Raw genomic sequence first — 24,692 nt, 5'->3', positions numbered from 1 at the left:
GAAAATACACTGCTGGTCGATCAGGCTCTCTATCTCAGCCAGTATCAAGAGGCAGCACTAGCTCCTCATGTAAAAAAATTAGTGGGATTTGCTGCCACAACATATATTCTCTTCTACTTGTGACCCCAGAAACCAGGATACAGACATCCAACAAATGAGAAGCCAATGGGTTTCTAGTGTGGGGAGGGCTGGATCACAATCTACACTCTACTGAGGCCAAACAAGCCGTGTCACCAAAGAGCCAAGCCTGGGGAGAAGCATCCCCCAGATGAAAGATGGGTGCCTGGGTATGTCCTCCCCCTCTCCCCCATTAGCAGCTGGGGCTGTAGCAAGTGAGTGTAATAGGCTAACACTCTACAGCACGAATCAAAATCACACATTTGATTTGTTCACTTTGATGGCAGCGCATTCAGTCATACTCAGTTATCTTGCCAAGACTCTGATCTCCTTTAGCCAAAGGGCCCTTTAAATATCCCATTTCAAATAGGAAGGAAAAAGCGGTCTAAGGCAGCACCTCTCTTCTTTCGGCCTTATTAAGGCTCTGCTCTCTGAATTTCTATCACTCCCCTCCCCCCAGTCTTTCTGAAGGAGTTGGGTTGATTCCATACTTTTGGGACTTGGTGACATTAATGTATCTGTTTTATGTAACATGGAGTCATTATTATCTTCAGAATCCTAGATCATAAAAAAGGTATAACAAGAGGCAAGGAGGGCTCTCCCCCCTTGAAGATAATAGCAGTCCTGCTGAGGAAGAGAAGGGCAAAGGTCAAAGAGCTGCTTTCTGATTGGCTGTTCCTACTCTGCATTGACATTTCTGCAGTTTCATCAGAAATTCTAAACAATCCATGTGAAAACCGAGTGTTCTTTTCAGAATCTCTCTCTCTCCACACACACACATGCACCCCCAATAAGCCCTTAAAGTGTAATCTTGGTTCTTGGGACCTTTCTTTGTGCCTACACACTTACCCCCACCCCATGGAGAGCCCATGACTGAGCCAAATTATGGGAGCCTTCAGATGCAGATGCGGGGAGGGGCTCCTCTCCTAAGTAGCAAAGCTTAGCTCACTTTTAGAGCACCCAAAGGAGAGATTTGGCTCAGAAATTGGAAAACAGCCCTAAAAAAAAAATTCTTACCAGAAAAATATAGCAAATGAAATGTAGCAATTTATCATTTTCTAGTCCTTTAGCTCTATTTATATTCCCAGCAGCTGGATAGTGGCTGGGAACACCCAAATCAATTGACTTGCTAGGCATTTAAATCCCCTTTTATCTCTCAGTTTTTCTGTCAGTAGGAGGGACAGAGCTTCAGTCTTTGCTATCTAAGTAAAACAAATGAGGAAGATAGAAGGGGAACTGCAATACTCATCTATCTTTATTGGACTTCTGCCCGTCCTGCATTAAATTTATAAGAAGTTCTAAGCAATGAAGTAAACGAGATAATAATTTAAAACCATATTATAAATAAAATAATGTTTTAGGAATAAACAACAAATCTTTCCCTGACTAAAATAAAAATATATAATCAGACAGATTTTATACAGTGCTTTCCTCTTAAGTGCTCAAAGTGTCGCAATAATCCTTACAACAGGCTTGTAAGGGAGGCCTATATGTTTATTCCTATAGTAAGAAAGCTTTGGAGAAACCCAGTTATTGTTTATTACATTTTTTAACCGACTTCAGTGAGCTTAGGGTGGTAGTTGGCTCCCACCACATAATATTACCCTCACAACAACCTGGTGAAGTAGGTTAGGCTAAGATGTGGTGAGTGACTCAGGATCAACTCAGCAAGCTTCCTGGCTGAGTGACAGATTTGAAGCTTACCAACAGTCTCAGTTGTTTCACTTTATAAGGGAATGTCTGGATCTTGTGAGAAATCCTTAGGAAATAACAGTGTGAATTGGGATGGTTAGGTGGGGTGGGAGGAAGACTCAGGGCCCAAATTGTGCAGTAAAGTTGCAATCCAGTGCACACTTGGGAGCAAGTCTCATTGTTCTCATTACTCATTCCAAGTACTGTAAACACGGATTGGCTCAGCCTGCAGGCCTAGTAGACAAAGTAAGCTTTAAAAATCTCTCTGAGATATACCCAGATTAAAGCTATTGTAAGGTTACACATCCCCCGCTAAATTAATTCCTAGCTAAAAGGGCAATTTCATATCTCTTTTGCCTCAAATTTTGAAAGATGGGGCCTGGTATTAGTAGGCATTCATTTATTTCTCTACTGTCCATTGGGCTCTCTCTTATTTAGGTACTGCAAATGACCACACTTTTTTAAATTTAAAAAATCCCTAAATATTTCAGAAAACTACACACACACACACACACACACACACACACACACACACAATGCCTTTGGCCAGACACAACTCTGTACACACCAACTGCAGAAACCATGGAGGAAGGATAGAAGAGACTGTTTGGCTCAAAGCAAGGAGAAGTAGTAGGAATAAGGCAGAAGCCATTTCTTTCTTTCCTTGTTATTAAAGATACAGATTTGCTGCTCTTTACCTTTATCAAAGGAATAAAATAACTGCAGCCATGTTATCTGTGTCAGGCTGTTGTAAAAGGCTGCTGGGATTTGAGGAATTCAAGCAAGGGAGGGGTAAATCAAACTAACAAGGCCCAGGTAAGTGGGCCACCTCTTATCTGAAACAGACATACCAGGGAGCCAATGGGAAGGAGGGTTGAAGGAGAAGAGCCAATAGAGGCTCCCTCCCCCTTCAAGGTCCAAGAGCTGCTCTCTGAGGAGGGAGAAGTTCTCTGTCCTCCTGAGGCAGTTCTCTTGGTGGGCCAGGCTGGGGAGCCAGCTATCTTGGCTCCAGCCTGGCTCCAACTTCTGGGCTGCTTGGCTTAACACAGAATAGTGGCACCTGCCATAGTACGCATTAACCCTTCCTCCTCCTCGAGTCCCTCCCTCAGGCTGCTTAAGCAGATGGGAAATATGGCCGCTCTCTCACATCACCCCACACCAACTTGGTAATTATTCTGTTCAGTTCTGAGGAAACAGGACTTGTGGGGTTTTTTATTCTTGATTAATGACTCTTGGTGCCTTGTTCCATGAAGGGACTCTGCCCCCTGAAGGACACCCTCTAAGGGCCTCAAGGGACCAAAGCAAGGATAGGCAGCTGTTTGGCTATTCTGGAACCTTCCATCAGCAACAATAGCAGCAGGATGAGGAGGCGGCTGGCCACTCTCAGCTTCCAGCTAGGCCCCACAATGTGCCAGGCCTCCAGGAAGCTGGGTGAGCAAGTGGGTGCTGAAGCCTACAAGTGGTAAGTAGTGGAAGAGGAAGGGGTGCCTTTTTAGCACCAGGAAGCATTTGGTTTCACATTTATAGGAATTGAGGACCCCATCAAATTGGCACCCCATTGATACTCCTTTCAGCACTGCTCCCCCTTTCCTGCCCTGGTATTAAGGCACTGTACAGATATTAAGAAAACAGCCTAGACCATATTCTCAGGTTTATAATATAATAGACAATTAAAAGGGGATAGGGAGGGAACAGGAAAACAATCCAAATTCCCTTTCCCGTGTTCCCTTAAAGCCAGATGAGAGAAGTGTAGATGGTCTAGTTATCAAGGAAACTGAGGAGCCAACCACTGAATTTGGGTTTGGGCTTCTTGTTTGCTTGTCATATTTATATATATATTTTTAATCTGCCATTGGTGACGCTTGCAGCAAATTTAGCTGAGCAAATTATGTAGCTGAGGGAGGTGACTTTTGCACTTCAATTCTCTACTTAAACAAAAAAGGAAGTGAAAATTTAAAATGTTCAGAATAATATTCATTGGAAATTCCTGCATTTTGAGCAAAAGCACTAGTTTTGGTCTCAAAGCATGTTGATGGTTTCTAGAAAGTTGTACTGAAACTTCTCTATCGAAACAGTATTTGGCCATTCAGATAGGAGCAGTTGTCATATTAGCTTCCAACAGTACGCACATATTTGCAGTCAAAACACCCTATGAGCAAACAAGTGCTGGCCCTTCTTAAATACTGTAAGTACAGTTGGGGGGCTGTGGCACCAAGCTGCAGCAGTTCTTGGCCTCAGGTCTCTAAAACCTTGAAACACTTTGGCTTTCCCGCAAGTGGCTGGCAATGACATTGGGAATGCCATGAACATAGTAGGGAGATGAGCCTCTCAGATACCTACCTTGGATTTAGCTAGTTGATGTATCCTATGCACACTTCCATTGGTCCTGCCACACTTCCACTTGTACCGATTCAGCGGTAAAGAGCAGGCTTTCCTGGGGAAAGCAATGGGCCAACCAAAACTGATTGGACCCATGCCTAGAAGGCGCAGGTCAAGTAGAAAACCCTTCGGACCAATGCTTTCTAGGCCTGGGGCAAGTGGAAGTGTGGTTGAGCCCTGAGCCATGACAGGCTTCAGTCCAAAGACTGTTCTCAGATTGGATTGAATGCCATGACTAAGGGCATTTGTGCCATGGCTGTTTCCATACTGTCTGGGATTGCCAGGCTTGCTCCTTGAAGTGCTATTTTAAAAAGGGGGTACTACCATTGCAAAGTGTCTGCAGCAGAATCTTAACAAGATTGTTTCACTTTTAAGAGGAGGGAAAAAAATACATTTTTGTACTTTTATTGATTTTCAATATTGTACAAAGGCAAGCCGTGTAAAGCAATAACACAGAAGAAGATACAGCCATTGAAAAACAATTACAGATCAAATGCCCAGTTCCTTTAATCAGACTGCAGAACCAACTGCTTTTGCTGGGTCAGGGAATATAAATGATACAGCCAAATGGAAGAAAAGCCAGGAGTTTAAAATCACCATGTTATCCCAAGGGGCTGTGGTGCATTCTTCATCACCACTACCCTCCCCCTATTGGATTTGCAGTTGGCTTGAATCTGCTGCATTCTTATTTCATACTTAGTTCAGACATCACAGAATGAGCAAGGGGTGGAGGCGAAGCAGTTAGCCAGATTCCCAGGTTTTGTGGAGTGTGTGTTGGGGGAGCAGTTTTAGCCAAGATGAACTTGCTACTTTTCAAACTTTTTGTATCTTTCGCAAAAGGGGGTGTCACTGTTTTGAAAGGATTTCAAGTTTGAGCAGGAAACAAGTTAAGTGTTGTACAGATGCCACTTATTAAAACAAACAAACAAACAGTTGTACGATTGCACATTTACTAATACATTATGAATTATCATCATCATAAAAAATTAGCAGTAAACTACTATTATGTAAATAAATGAACAACACATTTATCCTAGCTTTTTATAACACTTGGGTGATGTCCTTAGCAATCTAATTTGCTCTTCCACAACGTTTCCTGGAGTTATTGCAAGATTGGGTTTCTTTAGTGCAGAGCAAATTCAGAAGGACCCTATCACTTGTGGCACTCACTTTGCCAGTGCTATGATGGTCTTTTTGCACACTTTTAAGAATCTTCATTCTGAAATATTTGGCATTATTCGAGTTATGACCACAGGCTCTGTATTTCATAATGTGCATCCAAAAAGCTACGGTATTTTAAAAAGTAGATTAGCTGACCTAGTGAGTTATGGCAGACAAATGTGTCTCTCAGTGCTGGATTGCTCCAATTACAGAACAACGTGGAGGAGGTCCTTCCTTACCATACCTAGGCCTAATGGGAGATGTGAGTAGTTGGAGGACTCTCCCTCCCTCCAGTGGCCACTCTTCTGCACTGAGAATTCATGAGTGGAACAGTCTTTGTACTGCTTGGCGGGGTGTATGTGTGTGTCTGGCCTCAAGGGTCATTCAAAGAGCATGGGCTGTTTCATTTGCATTGCCCTCCTTTTGTATATTTATAATGTGTTCTATTTTGTCAGAAGTATTTATTCTGAATTTTTGCTCTTAACTATACTGTACAATGGTTGGATAGTGTCTTCGAAGCTACAAACATGAGTCTGACCAAACTGCAGGAGGCAGTGGAAGACAGAAGTGCCTGGCGTGCTCTGGTCCATGGGGTCATGAAGAGTCGGACACGACTAAACGACTAAACAACAACAACAATACTGTACAAACAAATTCAAAGGGGCAAATATAGGGACAGAGTTGATTCTTGTGTTGCACTTTCCTGAGACTTTAATGCAGCTGCCAGTTTCACATTACATTTGGGCTGCAGGACTGTAATATGAACATTTTGGCAGAACCCCTGAGTTGACTGTTGAGCATATTGTGTGTGTGTGTGTTGTTGTTGTTGTTGTTATTGTTGTTGTGTGTTAAGCGGTGGTGGGGAATTTGCTATCACTCACAGGCACTACATTTGTCCTTAGGCAATCTGAGATGGTGCTGGCATTTTTCAGTGATGCCACGGTGATTTCTAGCAAAAAGGAGACCACCAGCTTTGCCATTAGAAACAAAAGCCTAATGAAAGGCAAAGCAGGCGTACCACAGAGCCTTTGGCGATTAGCTGTAATTCTTGGCAGGGAATGACATGCTCTTCCTCTTGAATTAGCACAGGGCATGGAATTGGGCATGGTGCTAATTGTGATTAGACACAAACAGGCTCCTCAGTATGTGGGCATGCAGCAAGACAAAGGCAGATGCCGTGGCTTTTCAGTGTGGCCTCCTAGACAGTCTCACATGCAGGACAGCTGGAAGGATGAAGAGGGGTTGGCTGCTTGTCAGTTTGCAAAGAGTTATCCTAGGAGTTGAGTACCAGTGGGGTTCTTCTGTGGCCATGCTGTCCCCTCCCTTTCTTGCCATTCATAGGATGTTGCTGGTACCCACACACTCTGTGGTCTGCATCTATCTATTCATCATGTCTTCTCTGCTGAGGGTTTTGCTTCCCTCTGCTGCAGTCTTGGTTCTCATTGTGTAGGTTGCATTTAGTTCTAGTTAGATTACTGTTGTGCTGTGTTTTAAAATCTGGTTGTAAGCTGCCTTGTGAAGATTCTGTTTCGCAAGGTGGAGTACAAATGTTTAGAATATTTTAAGATGGCTAAATATTTCCATGACTCTCATCTTGGGCCTGCACACAGCTGAGTTATCCTGAAGGAACTGGATTGGGTTTAAGGATGTGGTCAGGGTTTGCTGTTTAAGTTGTCCCATCCTCTGAGAACAGCAAAAAATAAAAAACAACAACTGTATTGTGTGAATTGTGCATTCAGTGTAAAGGTAGTTCTGGATTCTTGTGCCTGGGGGTGGAATTATCATTATGGAGAGATGTGAGCTGAAATTGCAAAATGGATACACAAAAAATAGATTACTTCAAGCCTTATAATGTGAAGCAAGGGAAATGGACATGGATAGCGAGGCTATTGCCAGTTTTTCAAGATTTTCTTCCACACGCCTTACTGCAGCATGCAAAGCTAAAACAAGGAAATGTTTGACTCTTAAAAGTTGTGCATATTTTATTGGACTAGCCCACCATAGAGTACATCAGTTGTATGTTGCAGATGCCTTTTGCTGGCACAGAGCCCAGGTGCTTCTCTGCAGCTTCTATTGCTTATGTTTTTGTTGAAGACTTGTTCAATCCTCCTTGGTGCTTTTTGGAAAGTCCCAGCTTCTCTTAGCTTCCAATTGTAAATAAACACATTTTCTAGCCTCTCTGGGGCCATGGTAACTTTCAATATAACATAAAGAAATAATTTAATTTCTTAAAACCACCATGTGATTTTATAGGCCAGGCTCATAACTCTAGTATGCTTGTGGTATAAGGATCAGAAGCATACAAGGATGTCTTTGTAGCTGCTGTACTGCATACAAATATATGGAGCAGGTTGAAGGAGGCTCTGTTTCTAGCATCAGGTAGACACATTCCAGCTCTCCTTACAGCCTATCACAGGGTGAACCTGCATGTTTGGTGTAAGTGATAGCCAACATGGACTCAAATCATAGACTTATAATTTCCCAGGTTCTCTTGGGATACAATAATTTGTAATTAAACATTGGTCAGGTGATGATACGATGTCAGTTTTGCACAGAGTACTAAAGGCTATGTCACAACCAGAACCCTATTAATATGTTACCAGGGGCGTCTTACTCATAGAGGCTAGTGGTGCAGGGCGCCATGGCGCCAAGTTCTGGAAGGCGCCAGGGAAGAGGCAGAGGCTGGATGCGGTGCCTCCCGGCATCAGCTCGCTGCCCTCGCCCACCTCTGCCATGCCGCACCCGGAGCCTCCGTCTGTCATGGCCACCGCGGCACGAAGCTGCCAGCTGAGCTGGGAGGCACTGTGTCCAGCCTCCACCTCTTCTCCGCCAGAGGAGCCGCCCTCCAGCCGCTGCCCACCTCCTCCAGCCCTGCCGGCAGCGCCGTCCTCCCTAAAAAAAGGTGGACAACTCTGGGAAACTGGGGCGGGGGGCGGGAAGGAGCTTTGCACCATGGTGCCAGATATGCTTAAGACGGCCCTGTATGTTACAATAAACATTAATAGAAAGAGGGGCAAGAATGTGGCTGCTGCCCTTGCTTCACTCCTACATGCATTTGGCACCGTGTAGTTATGTCTGTTCAGTCATGAACCTTGAAAAAGTCAGTGTTCCTGATCACACATGCAGTTTGTATGTGCACCATCTCTTTCAGATATTAGGGGCATGTTTAAGAGGTGGAATTGAGGAAGACAGTGGGTGAAATCCTGTTTCTCCTCTTGTGTGTTCATCATAACATGGGAAGATAGCTTCTGACTTATCAGGAACAGCTGGGTCTGAAAGCCTCATAACTGCTGTGGGGTGGAGCCTGGAGGAGAGATTTTTGCTCATTCTGCAACCTACACTTTTTTGTTTTATAAGGCTGCAGATGGGCCTCTTGTGGGATCATCTTGTGTCTGAATGGAGAGATCAAGGGAGCAAAGGAGTGAATGGAAAATCCACTCCCTGTGGGTGCAGATTGACTTAACAGGGAGACATGTTGCAGCCTTGAAGAAGCAGATTGGAATATTGGCAACAGAAGCTTCCATAGCAGTTGCTCTTTGCCAGCATTTTTGCAACATGAAGATTCCAGAGCTCCTCTTCTTGGCTGCCTTTCCCATTTCATGGGGAAGAAGGACAAGTGGCTGGATGAGGGAGAAAGAGATAGAAGAGGCAGAGGTGGGTAGCCTAGTAGCAAAGAGAGCAGAAAATGTGTGACTTTGCTGACGGAAGAGTGAAAAGTGACTTGGCATATAAAGAGGGGGAACTTGTTCCATCCATATACAGTAGAGCATCATGGTGAGGAAGTTTAACAGACTGAAAGCAGAGGAGCTTTTGAGTGGAAAGGATAAGGAACAGAAAGGTGTGGGTTCATAACTGGAAGGACTGAAACTGATCCAGAAACTAGTCTTTAGCAGGGGTCTGAGGTGCATTGAGATTTATTCTCTCCTTCCTCAAGGTGGCAATTTTCCCTTCCTCCATGCAGGTCAGTGAAAAGAATGCCATTCCACTGACTTTTAGGGAAATGGGAAAGGACCTGATTTCCCCGGTCAAGCAGGCTCCCCATTAGTGAAGCTACTGTCCCTTCCTGCTTCAGCTTTGTCTTTCAGTCATGTCTTCATGCTACTTCCTGCCTCTTTCCTATACCACTTTTTTGTTGCCTTGCCTTGATAACTGCATCAAAAATCCAGGGTTAGCTGCACACATAGGAGCCAACTCCTAGGAGCTGATGTCCCTTTGCCCCCCTCCCCCATAAAATATCTGAAGGGGCCAGGTTCCCCATCAAAGGTGATGGGCATTTCCATTCAAATAGTGTGGGTGCACGTCATCAGGCGATTGATTATGTGGGGCAGGGCTTACCCCCCTCTACATATTTTATTCAAGATGGCACCCCTGGCTGCACATACCCCTTGTAGTTTTATTTGGAAAACTATAAGGGATTGATAGCTGTAAGCTGATGAAGCAGGTGATAGGTAGCCAGCACAGAGAAAAGTAACAGGATCATAATGAGATACAAGGGGGGAAATGCAAATAATACTTATAAAGCATTTTAAATTTTTCTAATCACTGTAAAAATATTAAATAATTAGAAGGTGAAAGCAGTTACTGGATCAGCTGCTCTGTCACTGGTTGATAAATAGGATCTTGCTGATCTACCCCTTGCCATGATGTTCTTCTTGAGAGGCAACTCCCTAACCGTCCTTGGTTTCCTAGCTGGTGGCAGACATTAGAGTGCACCTCTCTTCAGCTTTATAGCCCCAAGGCATAAGAACATAGGAGGAACCGTGCTAGACTGGGCCAAAGTGCTATCAGGTCGAGCATCCTTCTTCACACTGGCCAACCAGATACCTGTGGGAAGCCTGCAAGCAGAACCTGAGGTTATCAGCGGTCTCCCCATCTGTGACTCCCAGCAACTGATATTCAGAGGAATACTGTAGTAACTGACAACTGGAAGTAATAATCCACTGCCAATTGCTATGCCAGTACACAGTCTTTGGGTCTTCTTAAACCCCTGAATCACTGTTAACATCTTTAACATTTTGATGTTAAAATATTGTCCTTGGCCCATTGTGGACTTCGTATGTCATACCCTGACCTGTTTATAGTGCATGCACACTTCTGTCTCTTGTGATAATCTAGCTGTTATTTGCATTTGGAGGATCTGCTTAATTTTGGGGGGGAAAAAATTGAATTTCCATATAGCCAGATGTATTATACCTGTTATATACATGGATAACTTTGCTGCAGTGCACATAATATGAAAGGAAGGGAGATTTAAAAAGAAACTACTGGAAAGGATTACAAATTAAGTAGTTATGTGTTCAAAATCAGAAAAAAGAAAAGCTGTTTTTGTAAAATTGATGAAGAATCTTGTGACACCTTGAAAACTAGCAAGTTTGGTTTCAGGCTTAGGTTTCTCTTCCTATTCCATCTAGAGAAATATGAATATCATGATCTTAGATTGGGTGTTATTATTTAATATGCTTAGTTTTTCTATGCCCTGCCTTTAGTTGGATATATTATTAAATTGTGATTCTTGAAAACTAATAAAAATAAACTTTAAAAACCTAACAAATTATATTATTATACTATAACAAAAATACTTTTTGTTGATTTTCCTGCTAAAGCTACAGGCTACATCTACCCATCTGGAAGCTATTTTTGTTAATATTAATACCTCTCAGCAGTGCTTTTTTCTGGGGGTACGCAGGGGTACGCATACCCCTAAACATTTTGTGAATCAAAGTTTGGCCTCATTGAGGGGCAGTATTTCAATATGAGTAGGAAAATGAGAGTACCCCTAAACATTTTTTTAGGAAGAAAAAAAGCACTGCCTCTTAGGCAGATGCTGGAAAAACCAAATAAAGAAAAACAGAAAGACTAAAGAAAACCACCCAAGTAAAGGTCAAGGAGTATTCAGGGTGGAAGATGACCGACACTAGCACCAAGGGATATCAGGGTAATGCTAATTCATGGCAAATTCCAATTATTCAGAATAATGTCACTGATCTCCTTTTTATTTGTACAGGTGATGAAAGGGAAGAACTTCCACCACCTTCAAAAAGGGGTAAGAAGAGTTCCTCTCCTCAACTGAGCAGTGCCATGCTGTTGCCACAGCTTTGTCTCAATGGCTTGTTGAGGTAAGATTTATGTACACTAACTGTAATCCTGTGCATATATACTTGAAAGTAAGTCTCACTGAGATCATTTGGCCTTACAAGTAAGTGTGCAAAAGACTGCTGCCTAAGCATTCTAAAAAACCTATTTTGGATTGCTACCTTCATAAATGTATTGACTTGCACAGGAGGAACATCTATGTGGTTTTCAAGCACAGGTTTCTTTGGCCTCTGGAATGTTCATGGTGCTAAGCAAAGGCAAAATGTGTAGCCTTCTTAGAAGACAGAGTAATTTCTGAAACAAACATCTGGTAGCTTTTGAATCCTGGACTCCTAGATACAGTTTCAGTTTCAGAAGCATTCAGTGCTGTTAAACAGAAGGGCTTAAAGCCATCTATGTTGGGTGTGCAGGGTGAATGGAGCAAAAATGGGATTGCTTCAAAGCTGAATAGCAGATCACAAAAATCCCATTTAGATTAGATTAGTTCAGAAATTGTGGGAAATGGTACATAGAAGATGCTAGTTTGAAACAAAGGAAATCAAACTATTGTTGATGAAGGGAACAAACCTCTTTTTAAAATGATTATAGGACAAATTACAGTTGACAGTTTTTGAAAATAATGTTTGTTTTTAGAATGTGGTGAGTAGGAGCACAAGCGTTCTTAAGACTATTCCCTTCCAAGTCACAAGATTTGTGCCAACCATCACAACTTCAAACTTGTCTGGGTTCAACTCCAAGTATCTTGCATCTGATATCCACCATAACCAAACTGGGGAGGCAACAGTACTGCATAGCCTGAGTGAGATGAAAAACATGTAGCACTTGATGTGATTACATAAATAAGTGACACTGCACTCCAGAATTTCTCCAAGGTTTCATCTAGTCCCTTGTGTGGTGAGAGCCAGTGTGGTGTAGTGGTTAGGAGCGGTAGACTCATAATCTGGGGAACCGGGTTCGTGTCTCCGCTCCTCCACATGCAGCTGCTGGGTGACCTTGGGCTAGTCACACTTCTCTGAAGTCTCTCAGCCCCACTCACCTCACAGAGTGTTTGTTGTGGGGGAGGAAGGAGGAAGGGAAAGGAAAATGTTAGCCACTTTGAGACTCCTCCAGGTAGTGATAAAGCGGTATATCAAATCCAAAACTCTTCTTCTTCTTCTTCTTGTATGGAACAGGGTGGGGGGACCAGGTAGAAACACTTGGATGGGAATGGGAGGAGATGAACAGTTATTCAACATAATCCTATTTGATTTTCCTGACAGAAATGTGTGGTAGTTTGCTAGAATAGCTCCTCCAACTCATACTAGTTCCCCCAGACAAATTACAAACACATCGTGATCTAACAGGATCAACAGGATGCAATTGCCCTTTCAGATTTCAAAATGAAGATCATTAACTGTGATTACTAATGGCAGAAGAATGTTGAAAACCAGATGGGCAAACATTTCAAACTCTCCTAACCAATGCAAATAATTGTCTCATCCAGTCATAAATATTCAGATTTTCATGAAACCAAATTCAACTGCGTGATACGTCAAGGTAATGAAAGACAGAAGAAAAAGCAAATAAAAAGATGTGGCTTTTGGTGTGATAAATGCACATCCAACAACACTCAGTGAATCCATACCAGTGTCCATACTGCAGTTGAGATAAATGAGATGCAGTCTCGGCTTTGGTGCATATTTAATGTCATTCTTTTCACAACTATGCTATAAAGAGATCATTTTAGAGGGATCATTTATAAATTTTGTGTTGACCAATTGTGGAAAGTAGATTTATCTAACAGTGCATACTCTCTGTTTCTGTCAAGTCATATATTTCTATACCAGCTGACTTCTGGCCATCGATGATGGACTATGCAGGTCACCTTAAGCAGCAATTGGTGGAAATACAGGATACCAATTTAACAAATAAATAAGTAAATATGTTTGATCTTATTCTAGTTACAGATAGGTAGCCGTGTTGGTCTGCCATAGTCAAAACAAAAAAATTTTTTTCCTTCCAGTAGCACCTTAAAGACCAACTAAGTTAGTTCTTGGTATGAGCTTTCGTGTGCATGTATCTGAAGTGTATCTGAAGAAGTGTGCATGCACACGAAAGCTCATACCAAGAACTAACTTAGTTGGTCTTTAAGGTGCTACTGGAAGGAATTTTTTTTTTTGTTTTGATCTTATTCTGTGAAAAAAATAGCATTACAATTCAGCTGAAGTCAAGCACTTCTAAGTTTAATTGACTTTAATGAGAGATATAAGTTCTCACATTGAAATGAACAGAAAAGTGCTTAACTTTTGCACATTTATAATTAGTGTGTTGGCTGTGTCCGTTCCTGGAGATGTCTGATCTGGGGACAGTGATATCTGTTTTAATTACACACCATATATATCACTATAGTGCATAGCTGTCAACGTTTCCCTATTTTTAAGGGAAATTCCCTTATTCCAAATAGGATTCCTCGCAAGAAAAGGGAAAAGTTGACAGCTATGCTATAGTGTGCTGTATGTGGGGCTGCCTTTGGAAAGAGTTCAGAAACTTTAGTGGGTCCAAGATGCTATGACTTCATTGCTGATTAGAGCCAGTTACAAGGAGAACAAAAACTCCTTGCTACAACAGCTCCACTGGCAAATGGTCTGTTTCTGGCACAATTAGAAGTGCTGGTTATGACCTACAAACCCCTATACAGCTTGGGTCCATGTTATCTGAAGGACTGTTTCTCCCTATATGAGCTTGCCTAAGCTTTAAGATTTTCTGAGCTTTTTCTTGGTCCCGCCACCTTCATGGGCACATTTGGTGAGGATACAAGAGAGGACCTTTTCAATGGCTGCTCCTAAACTGTGGAACTCACTTCCATGGGAGATTAGGCTGGCCACCTCTCTGCTTTCCTGTTGCCGGCCGGTAAAGACTTTTTTGTTTAGAGAGGACTTTTTCTACTAACTGGCTGTTGTGGCAGGGTGTTGTATGGTTTTGTTTATTTGTTTTTTGCTGTTACATTTTAAAATGTTTTTAAGTGTTTGGATTCACTGCTGTTTTAATAGACTAACTTTGTAAAAAAAAATATTATATTGATTAGTGTGGTTTTCGTTGTATTTGTTTAAATTCATGTTGTGAACCACCTTGGGTCCTGTACTAGGGGGAAGGTGGGACATAAAACAATGAACAAACTTGGGCTTGACTTCCAACACTGCAAAGGTCTCTTTTGGATATTGTTGTCATGCTTTGTCTGCTGCACCTGTTCTGAGAGCTTGTTTGTTTTCATTATAGCTATTGGAAGTACAGTGGTACCTCAGGTTACGAACTTAATTTGTTCTGGAGGTCCATTCTTAACCTGAAACTGTTCTTAACATGAGGTGCGCTTTTGCTAATGGGGGCCTCCTGCTGCCGCCGCGCCACCGCCATGCGATTTCTGTTCTCATACTGGGGCAAAGTTCGTAACCCAAGGTAACTACTTCCAGGTTAGCAGAGTTTGTAACCCAAAGCGTTTGTAACCCGAGGTACCACTGTACAACCTTCTCTTCCAGTCTTTTTTAAAAATCAGGAAAGCAAAAATCTCAATGCAGAAGAGGCTAACAAAGGAACAAAGTACCGGTAGCTGTGAGTCTGCCTCTGACACATTAGAGCGGGGAAGATTACCACTTGCTGATTGCCTGGGTTTATCATAACTTGGTTAGTATGCTACTGAAGCACTCTCGGTTTAACATGCCAATCAGGTCTGTGCAGGCACTCCACAGCATGGAGCTTACAACCAGACTAGTTATGCTGATAATGACTACGGAAATGCCCAAGCATTTTACCTGCCTGCTTTTTGCTTATCTTGTGCTCTCTTTCTTTTCATACACAATGCCACATATACAGCTTTTGGAAGATGGTTCAAGAATGAAATGTTCAAAAGTCTATTGTATTAGTTGATGCTGCTGCCGCCTTAACCCTCACCCATGTCCCCAAAGATTCCTGCTTGCATAGACAACACTGTTTCTTCTGAGCCACCACAGAGTTTGATGGGATAAAATACAGCCATGATGAAGAGAGGCTAAGACCTTGAAGAAGAGACTTACTTTGTCCTGCTCTGAAATGGCCATGTTGAACAGAGACTGGAAGGAAGATAGCCAGTTCACATTCCATCAGAAAGCTTATTTTTTCTGTCTGTATGCAGAACAACAGTATTGCAGTTCCCTGCTTGGGGAAGCATTTGGAGTATTTCCCCCCCTTTTGATTCCAGGAAGAATTTATACAGTCAGTCCAGCTGGTACAGAAAGTATGTCTAGGCTTCCTAGATCCTTTATCAAAAGTGAAGGTAACTAATCCAGCCTTCCTGTATTGAAAAGGCATGGTGTCTTCAGGAGATGGAAAAATGTCTACTTCTGTTGTTGAATGGTTAATTTTTAAGACTCTTATCTTTTGTGCTCTCTTGCTCTCTGAATTTGCTTGAGGCTCCAAAAAGAGTTTTCGGCATTACTTAGCCATCTTCTCCCAGCTCCAGTTCTTGACACCATGCTCCTTTCTAGAAATCTCCCTGGTTCCAGGGGCTTTGCCATCCATAGGAAATACCAAGAAACCCCATCCAAGAGCTGTCAGAAACAGCTGGTGCCGTCTCAGGCACTCCAGCCTTGCTCATCTTTGATTTTGGCTGTGATCCAGACTGTTTTCTTGTGATCGTTTCTCTGTCTTTTTTCATAATCCCTTTTAAAACATAACCAGCAATTAGCTGCTCCCCACCCCCCTCGGCTGTTCTCCACATGTATATGTACACCAAATGCCACAACGATCTGATTTTCTCCAAGTCTAAAAAATACAGTTTTGCATTAGCTGGCAAGCAAATTATGAAAGGCTTTGTATTTACTCACTTTGTAAATGATGTTGATCCATTTAAATCTTCAGAAGCGGTGAGATGCTAAAGACATCCAGGATGACTGTGTATTCCTAGGAAGGCAGTAGAAAGCAATCTACTGTTACCTCATTGATTCGGCTTTCCTCCTTTGCTGTCAGTGAGCCAAGGAATTCCCCCAATGTTGTTACGTAGCAGATACCAGAAACATGAGTCACTTCTTATTCCCTGATCAAAAGGTCCACTGCATCTGTGCCTGGAATGGCGATGGCTGGACTGCATGTCTCCCAAGGTGCCTTGGAAGGAACACACTTGCCAGTTGAGACTTTGTCATCTTTCTTTCTGCTGCCCCCTCCTCGCCATGCTTTTACTTGCCTTTGCATTTTCCTTCCTTTCTTCCCTTCTGTCAGTGCATTGCTGTCAGCAGCAAGCCCAGCAAGAGCTGGGTCCCTCTTGCCTTCTGGGTTGTTGGTTTTTGTTTTTTTGTATGTATGTATGTATGTATGTATGTGTGTGTGTATGTATGTTGTTGTTCTTTCCTTCCTTCTTTCTTTTTTACTGCAGCAGCCTTTGGCTGCTTACTCTGCCAGGCTGGATCACCAAAGACACATGATTCACTCACAATGAATAATCAATACCAATATTGATCTGTGGAAAATGTTTGTAAATTCCTGGAAAGAAAATCAGGAACAGGGGACAGGGAGGTTTGTGGGGGACGACAGTCAGTTTGCAGCAGCGGCTTCCAGTAATAGGAGAACCATTCTGGGGTCCCAAGCCACATCTGCTTCTCCCCCACCCATTCTTCAGCTGAAATGTGCCTGAACATGCTAACCAGGAAGCTGGCAAAAGTGTGCAAAATGGATAGCAGAGGTAATATGTCTGTCCCACACTGCCTAGAGCATTTCCATGGCCCGGAATCTGGGGGCAGAAGGTCAATGTAAACAGCTATCTGCTACTACCTTACCTGCACAGTATGGTTTGTATCCAGCTAAGTTCTATTTAGAGTTGACTCATTGAAATTAATGAGCCTAGGTTAGTAATGTCCATTAATTTCAATAGTTCTGCTTGAGCATGACTAAACTTGGATACAACCCTTCTTCCTTCCCTTCTAGGAAATGGTCCAGCTCTGTGTAATATGCTCTTGGGCAACCACACATCCTTCTACAGGTTCATGGAAAAACAAGTGAGTTCCTTCTGCTTTTCAAACCCGTCTGTCTGGTTACCTAGGGACAATTCTTATATGCCACAGGGAGCACACTTGTTTTGGGCTTGCCGATCAGAAGGTTGGCGGTTCAAATCCCCACAGCAGGGTGAGCTCCTGTTGCTCTGTCCCAGCTCCTGCCAACCTAGCAATTTGAAAGCACGCCAGTACAAGTAGATAAAGAGGTACCGCTGTGGCCGGAAGGTAAATGGCGTTTCCGTGCACTTTGGTTTCTGTCACCATGTTCCGTTGCACCAGTAGAGTTAAGTCATGCTTGCCACAGGACCCTGAAAGCTGTCTGTGGACAAATGCCGGATCCCTCAGCCTGGAAGTGGGATGAGCGCTGCAACCCCATAGTCGCCTTTGACTGGACTTAACTGTTCAGGAGAACTCAATAATTATAGGCATCCTCATCAAAGAAAACCTGGTTTTCCCAGAGGCAGTGGTGGGACACAGAACTTGAGTGTGTGTATCCCACCAAGCTGAGTTGTGGCTGTGCTAATTTTCCAATACTCTTGCATCTGTGAAATCTACTGTTTGTACATAGCCTACCCCTAAAGCATCAGCTGTCACCAGTAGGAGAAAGGCTGGGTTTTTTTTTTTGTTTTTTTAAAGCAAACTTCTCTCTGGCTTCTGCTAAGCTCACACAATCCAACTAGCAGAGACATTGATATCACAGGGGGATGAGATGCCCCTGCTCATCACAACTGCTCAAACCCAGTTATTAATTCTGCTGCCACCACATCTGCCCTGTGACATGTGTTAATTCCAGTTCTTGGCCTCCCAAGCAGGGTTGCCAAAGAAGGTGCTTATGAATATTTTATTTATTTATTAAATTTCTATTCCACTGTTCCTCCCAGAGGAACCCAGGGTTACAAACAACAAAAAATAAAACAATAACAACATATTAAAAACAATTACACTGCAGTTGCCAAATGGGAAAGATTTCTGCTTAAAGGGTTTGTTGAAAGAGGAAGGTATTCTCAGTAGGTGCTGAAAAGACTACAGAGACAGTGCCTGTCTAATATTCAAGGGGAGGGAATTTCAAAGGGGAGGTGCCATAACACTACATTATGTGGAACAGACCTCCTGATAAGATGGCATCTACAAAAGCCCCTCACTGGCAGAGCACATGATCAGCTGGGTATATAAGGGGTGAGACGATCTCTCAGTTATCCTGGTCTCAAGCTGCTTAGGGCTTTATACACCAAAACCAGCACTAACTAACTAACTAACTAAATAAATTTATTATTTATACCCTGCCCATCTGACTGGGTTTTCCCAGCCACTCTGGGCAACTCCCAGCGGAATAATAAAAACACAATAAAACATAATACATTAAAAACTTCTCTAAATGCCTTGAACTTAGCTAATGGGCAGTTGTTGGCACCCGTCTGTCTCAAGAGACAATGGAGTGCACCTTCGGGGGTGATGTCAAACCAAAGTGACCTCCCTGGGGCACAAGTATAGAGGTCCTGGGCTGCCTTGATGACAACACCCTCCCCTTCTCGGCCTCACTGATGTGCTCCAATGGAAATCAGAGCAATATGTTCGGCACCAGCTTCACTACAGGAGTTGTCAGAAGGAGGTGTACACGGCACCCTCCAGCCATCTTAGTGGCTTCACTCTTAGGGTTTACTCCTTAGCCTTTTCTTCTCCCAAACATCCCCCCCCAGGGCAGTGAAGGTTTAGGATCAGGGTTTTCCTTCTCCTAAATGGGCTACCTTCCCAGGTTGACAAGCCCCATTTGCCCCTCACTTCCCTCTCCATCATGTGCAGAAACTGCTTCCTTGACCATTGGACCCACTATTGGTCTCAATCCACCAGTCTGTATTCTCATGCAGCGGAAGTCCCTAACTCATCAAGGGTTTGAGACCCATCAGTTACCCTCACCTGCTTTAGCCAGCCAGTCGAAACTGTTCCTGGAGTGTGGCCACTGTTGCATGTTGACAGCTTCAGTAGCCACAGGTAAGGGTGTAGGGGTGGAGACCAAAGGTGGACAGACCTCCCCGGAAGGAGCATGATGTGTCCCTCACCAGATGCGCTATCCCTCCCCTAACACCCCATGCACCCCTAATGGGCAGTAATACCACAATTAAAGATGAGGGAAAATATGATAGGTTTTCCTTGCATGAAAGTCTGAACAAGGAACAATTATGACTGCAGAGAAGGACTGACCCTCACCTAGAAGACCAACTGTGCCGGATCTGCATGGGGACCCTTCACCGCTCCTTCCTTTAGGGTCAAAGGGTCAGTAATCATGCCCCCTGCCTCTGCTAGCATGTAGCGGTTCTTGTACTTGATGCAGAGATTGCGATGACTGCCACCCAAGTTTCCAGTGTTATGTGATGTGCAGATCAGCTCATAGGAATAAAAGCAGAGAAGCAATCATAGCTATCTTTGGTTTGACACTTTTTGCAATGCAGGCTAGTTCATTTTGGCAAAGGCCTTTTCTTGTAATTGGGCTTCTGTCGATATGAATTTTTATTGACACATATCACTGTATCTCCTTCACCAGAATCTCTGATTGCCATAAACAGTAAACACTGAAAGGAGTGTTTACTTGTCAGAAAAAGAAACAATCAGAAAGTTCTGCCTCTTAAGTTCTACTTTATTGTTGAGTCCTTCACCTTTGCACCACATTTCTCAGTCAGCTAAGCAGGATTCCCTTTCTTGACTGGTAGTTTTATTCTTTCATGGAACAAGCTTGTATGGTGTAATGGCAAACAGAGGGTAGCAGAGGGAATATTGTCAAAAATCTCCCTCTCTTCTTTTCTCTCCCCTTGCTTTATTATCCTCTCTCTTTTTGTCATTTAACTCCAATTATGGGATGCTAAGTGCTTTTGGAAATTTCATTGTTAATATCTTCTTACAGTGCTATTAACGTAAATCAACTTTAATAGTGTCCCAGCAAGTGTAAAAGCAATCAAAAATTCAGTACTCACGAATCATTCTGTAATTTCAGCATAAAATGTTAATAGAAATAATATCGAATACCATAAAATATCAGCAAATTCAACTTTAAATATAGGTGATAAATGACATTTCTGTCCTCAGAAGTTCTGTGGACTTTGCACCAGGAATTCTTTTCCTGGCAAACCCATGCTATAGTGATCCAGGAACCCTCTTACCCCTCCCTCCCCTTTGGCGCAACCAACATAATTTTTTGAAGAAATTCTGTTTGTGGGAATATTTCCATTTTCAGAATCTAAAGCAGCATTTAGTCACATGCAGCAGCAAAGCAGTTTTAGTGGCCAGAATGCAGGGTCGGTGTTAATTGATTTTCAAGCAGCAGACACCTGCTAGTACCTGGCTGCCCTCAGGCTGCCCAGAAAAGCTCTAACTTCATTGATGTTGGCTGAGACTTGGAATTTCCCAGAAAAAAGGCTTTAGTTGAACTGGAATTAAAGCTGCAAATATCTATCATCTATTAATTAAGTTTATAAAACCCTCATGAGAGTCCTGTGGAAGCAACATTTTTGTGCTGCTCATAGTTCTGAAGAAATCATTTGAATTGCTGGAATATTCTGTCTGCACAAGTGCATCCCAAAGGCTTTAGGAAAGTGAATGTGCAGTTCACTCTTAACATTACAGTATCCCACCCTGTGCTTTAGCTTTTCCCTTCTAGGAACCTGTGTTCCTGCCCAAGAACTTGGCAAAGGAGGTGTCACCCACCTGATCATGTTAGATGCAGAAAATGGCTGGGCTGACTTGAGTAGCTTTGAAGTTTGGGAGCACAACTGCCAACATGAAGAAACTGTACTTTATTTATAGCTCAGTTTTGCCAGACCAATATCAGCTCAGGTATCAGAGCATTTCACTATGTATGTTGTCTCATTTCTGGGCTTATCTTAAATTTAAATAATGATTTCTTATAATTCTCATCACTGCTAATATGCTCAAAGTTCTTTGGAAATTAATTTCTAGGCTCAAATGTTTTTCTGTAATGAAACAAGTTGCAGCTTGAGGTGGCCATTTACACCAGGAAAATGCCATAGGTGTGGGAGGAGAGTGCTTTAGGCACTCCCCATGGCTTGTTCTTAAAGAAATTTAAAGAGATGTCTCACAGATCTCTGATTTCTTGTCCAGTTGGACCCCCATGCTTATAGTTGGATGTTGAGTGTTTCCTAATAGTGTGTAATGAGGGGCAGCACCAGCCAGCCTGGGGCACCACCTGGTAGTGATTTGGCTTCTACCACCTCTGCTGCCATTGGAGCAGCATGGTGTGGTGGGATAGCTTGCCGTCAGTCACTCCCCTAATCCCCTCCTATCTGCAGATGTATTTACCCAGCAGTAGAAGTCTTTCCTTTGGGAAGTGAGTGAACACTTGGTTTCATACTGTGATGGTCAACTGTCATATTAGATTCCCCAGTATGAGATGCCTGATGACTTCTTCAGCCATTGCCCTCTACTAGGGTGGTGGTCCTGTTTGAGTAGCCTGTTCTCAGAGCTAGAGGCAATGAAGCAGACTGGGAGATTGCAAAAACACAAGTGGCAGACATCTAGATGTGGATCCAACTAAACTCAGAAAAAGCTCATTATTGAGCTCACTCTCAGTAGTGATAATGGCAGCAAATAATAGTACTTTGCCACCATAGTGTCTTTTGGATCCAGGGACACGGGTGGCACTGTGGTCTAAACCACTGAGCCTCTTGGGCCTGCTGATTGGAAGGTTAGCAGTTTGAATCTGTGCAATGGGGTGAGCTCCCATTGCTCTGTCTCGGCTCCTGCCAACCTAGCAGTTCGAAAGCATACCAGTACAAGTAGGTAAATAGGTACTGCTGCAGCGGGGAAGGAAAATGGCGTTTCTGTGTGCTCTGGCACTTGTCACGGTCCTCCGTGTGCCAGTAGTGGTTCAGTCATTCTGGCCACATGACTCAGAAAGCTGTCTGTGGACAAATGCCAGCTCCCTCAGCTTGAAAAGCAAGATGAGCACCACACGCCATAGTTGCCTTTGACTGGACTAACCATCCAGGGGTCCTTTACCTTTTTACAAGTGGGAACCTGAGGGGAGCATTAATCAGTTTGCCATTTAAGTGGTTGGGAGCTGCTTATCCTGGTGACAGTGGTGCCCATGGTGATGGCTATTTTCTGCTTTTAAATGTTGTGCCCACAAGAGGAGCAGCAGAGGCAAGCTTCCCTTTCTCCCACTCAGAGCCAAACCAGGGTTTCAAATGGCTAATATATAGAGAGTGGAAAAACATGATAGTGGCTGGACCAAGAGCTCTAGCTGCAGCCACTTTCATTAAAAACCTGTGGTGGCAGGCAGTGTCACTTAAAAGGGAAAAAAGAGCCATCAATGCAGAGACTGCTGTTGCTACTAGTGAAATAAGCAGCTCCCTCCCACAAACTGGTTTGACACTCCACCTCCTGAAATTGCCACTCTCTTTTTTTGGAAATGGCCCCCCATTTAGTGCTAAATTTTGGTATTGTTTCAGGCTTTATTTTGGCACAGAAACTATCTTGTTGCTTGGGCAGATAACCCGTAACGGGAGAAGGACGGGGGAATGTGACCCTACTTATTCTTCAGGCCAACGATCACCAACATTTTGGGGTCTAGGGGCACATTTAGAGTTTTGAGAAGGCACCACTCAGAAAATAGCACCAGTAAGAAAATGGCTCCTGCCAGAAGTGTTACACAAAATGGCTGCCAACTCCAAAACAGAAGAAAAAGAAAAGAGATGATAACATTAAATGGTTTAAACACATAAAAAAAACTATTTATTTATTTATTGTTATCTGAATATTTTTGGTGGGAAACCTTCTTTTACAGGCACTGGCTGTAACTTTGTTTCTTGCTGGGGTATTGTTGTAGAGCTGGAAATTAAAAGATAGCTGAATTGAGGAATACTTTTGAATTACTATAGTCAGCCATATTTCATATATAGTCACAGATAAAAATACATACTTAATGCTGGTTGGCTAGTCTGAGTTTTTAAGGAATGAAAAAGAATGAAAATACATGGAAAATACACACAAAATACATTTAAAACCTCACCATAGTAGTAGTTGAGCAATACTGGCCCAGGTTAGTGGGAAGCCTGAGGCAGAATGTCATCTACTAGCTCCTCAATTTTAGGGGTGTATGAGGAGATAATGTGACTGGCAAACAGCAAATCAAAACAAATAGAGCAGCAAATGGGTGAATGCAAGGAGTAGAAAAGACAGAAGTACTAAAGTGGAGGGGAAAGAAGTAGCTCTTTAGGGCCCCAGGGATTCCTGTTACCTGGTGTCCAAACAACTTATTTATGAATCACACCTCTGACTTCATGCATAGACTAAAATCACTGAAGCAGTCAGCCAAGTTCATTTCACAGGAACTGCTTAGAAGAGTACCTGCACATTGTGCTTCATAACTTTTTCTCTCTCTAGGAGGGCTAGAGACTTATTTGCTAAAAAATGAAAGCCCAGAGTACAGGGTCCCTGCCTGGGAGCACCAATGAAGATATTTACAAGTGCCATGGCACCCATGGCTGCATGGTCACCCCTGCTCCAGGCTCTCTCTATGGATTCAGCTAAGTATCCTTCCAGATAGGGTTTCTGGTTTGGGAGCTGGGGCATGGTGCTTCAGTGCTTCTACTCTTATCTGGAGGGCTCACTCTGTTTCATAGTGCTGAGTGAGTTCTACTTAACTCCATGACGTCTATTCCATGGGAACCCAGAGGGTTTTAACATCTACAGGAATTTTTTGAGTGAGATTATCTGCAGTTTTGACACTCAAGGCATCTCCACAGTTTTGCTGCCGAGTCTGAGATGTTTTCCACTTATCCTGTGCTTTCTAGGCAGAGGTAAAAGCGGTTTTTCATTTGTCCTGCTCCTTTCCCTGGAAAAACCCACAGTATACCACTGAATCAGAACAAATGTCAATCCACAGAAAAACCTATTGACATTTGTTCTGATTCATCAGTAAACAGCAGGTTTTCCTGGGAGAAAGCAGCAAAACAAGTGGAGGTGTGGGTGAGCCCTCAGTCATAACTAGAGATGATCTTCAGCTCTAGCTCTCCTTTATATCAAATTCAGATGAAGCAATAGAAATGCTGACTCATTGCCTCAAGCCAGCAATGGACCAGGAAACTTAGTCTTTATGAGATGGAAGTACTGGTGGTGGGTACTGTCCACGGAAGTGGTATTATATCAAACCTGTCCTGAATTAGGTTCCAGATCGCTCCCGCTAAAGGATTAGATTTGCAGTTAGGAATTGCTCCAGCTCTGTTGCTAGAGATCCAAGTGGCA

At 43.0% G+C, this 24,692-nt stretch overlaps 1 protein-coding gene across 12 annotated transcripts in view; it reads left to right on the top strand.

Annotated features, from left to right (window-relative positions):
• Window positions 1-879: 879 nt before the first annotated feature.
• Window positions 880-24,692, top strand: part of ZFHX3 (zinc finger homeobox 3) — a 257,142-nt gene continuing 233,329 nt past the window's right edge. For 4 of the 12 annotated variants that reach the window (XM_083626175.1, XM_083626165.1, XM_083626159.1 and 1 more), the window contains exons 1-3: window positions 2,718-3,271; window positions 11,354-11,465; window positions 17,371-17,441. The gene's annotated coding sequence lies outside the window, so the exon portion shown is untranslated. Of the gene's footprint in view, window positions 2,440-2,717; window positions 3,272-8,895; window positions 9,004-11,353; window positions 11,466-17,370; window positions 17,442-24,692 lie in introns of those variants that run through there. The other 8 variants (XM_083626161.1, XM_083626177.1, XM_083626160.1 and 5 more) reach the window with 6 other exon arrangements.

The sequence above is a fragment of the Podarcis filfolensis genome (genome assembly GCF_964270895.1).
Source record: "Podarcis filfolensis genome assembly, chromosome: 8".
Taxonomy (NCBI): domain Eukaryota; kingdom Metazoa; phylum Chordata; class Lepidosauria; order Squamata; family Lacertidae; genus Podarcis; species Podarcis filfolensis.
The sequence above is the reverse complement of the archived record's forward strand: the minus strand, read 5'-3'. Positions and strand labels throughout refer to the sequence as shown.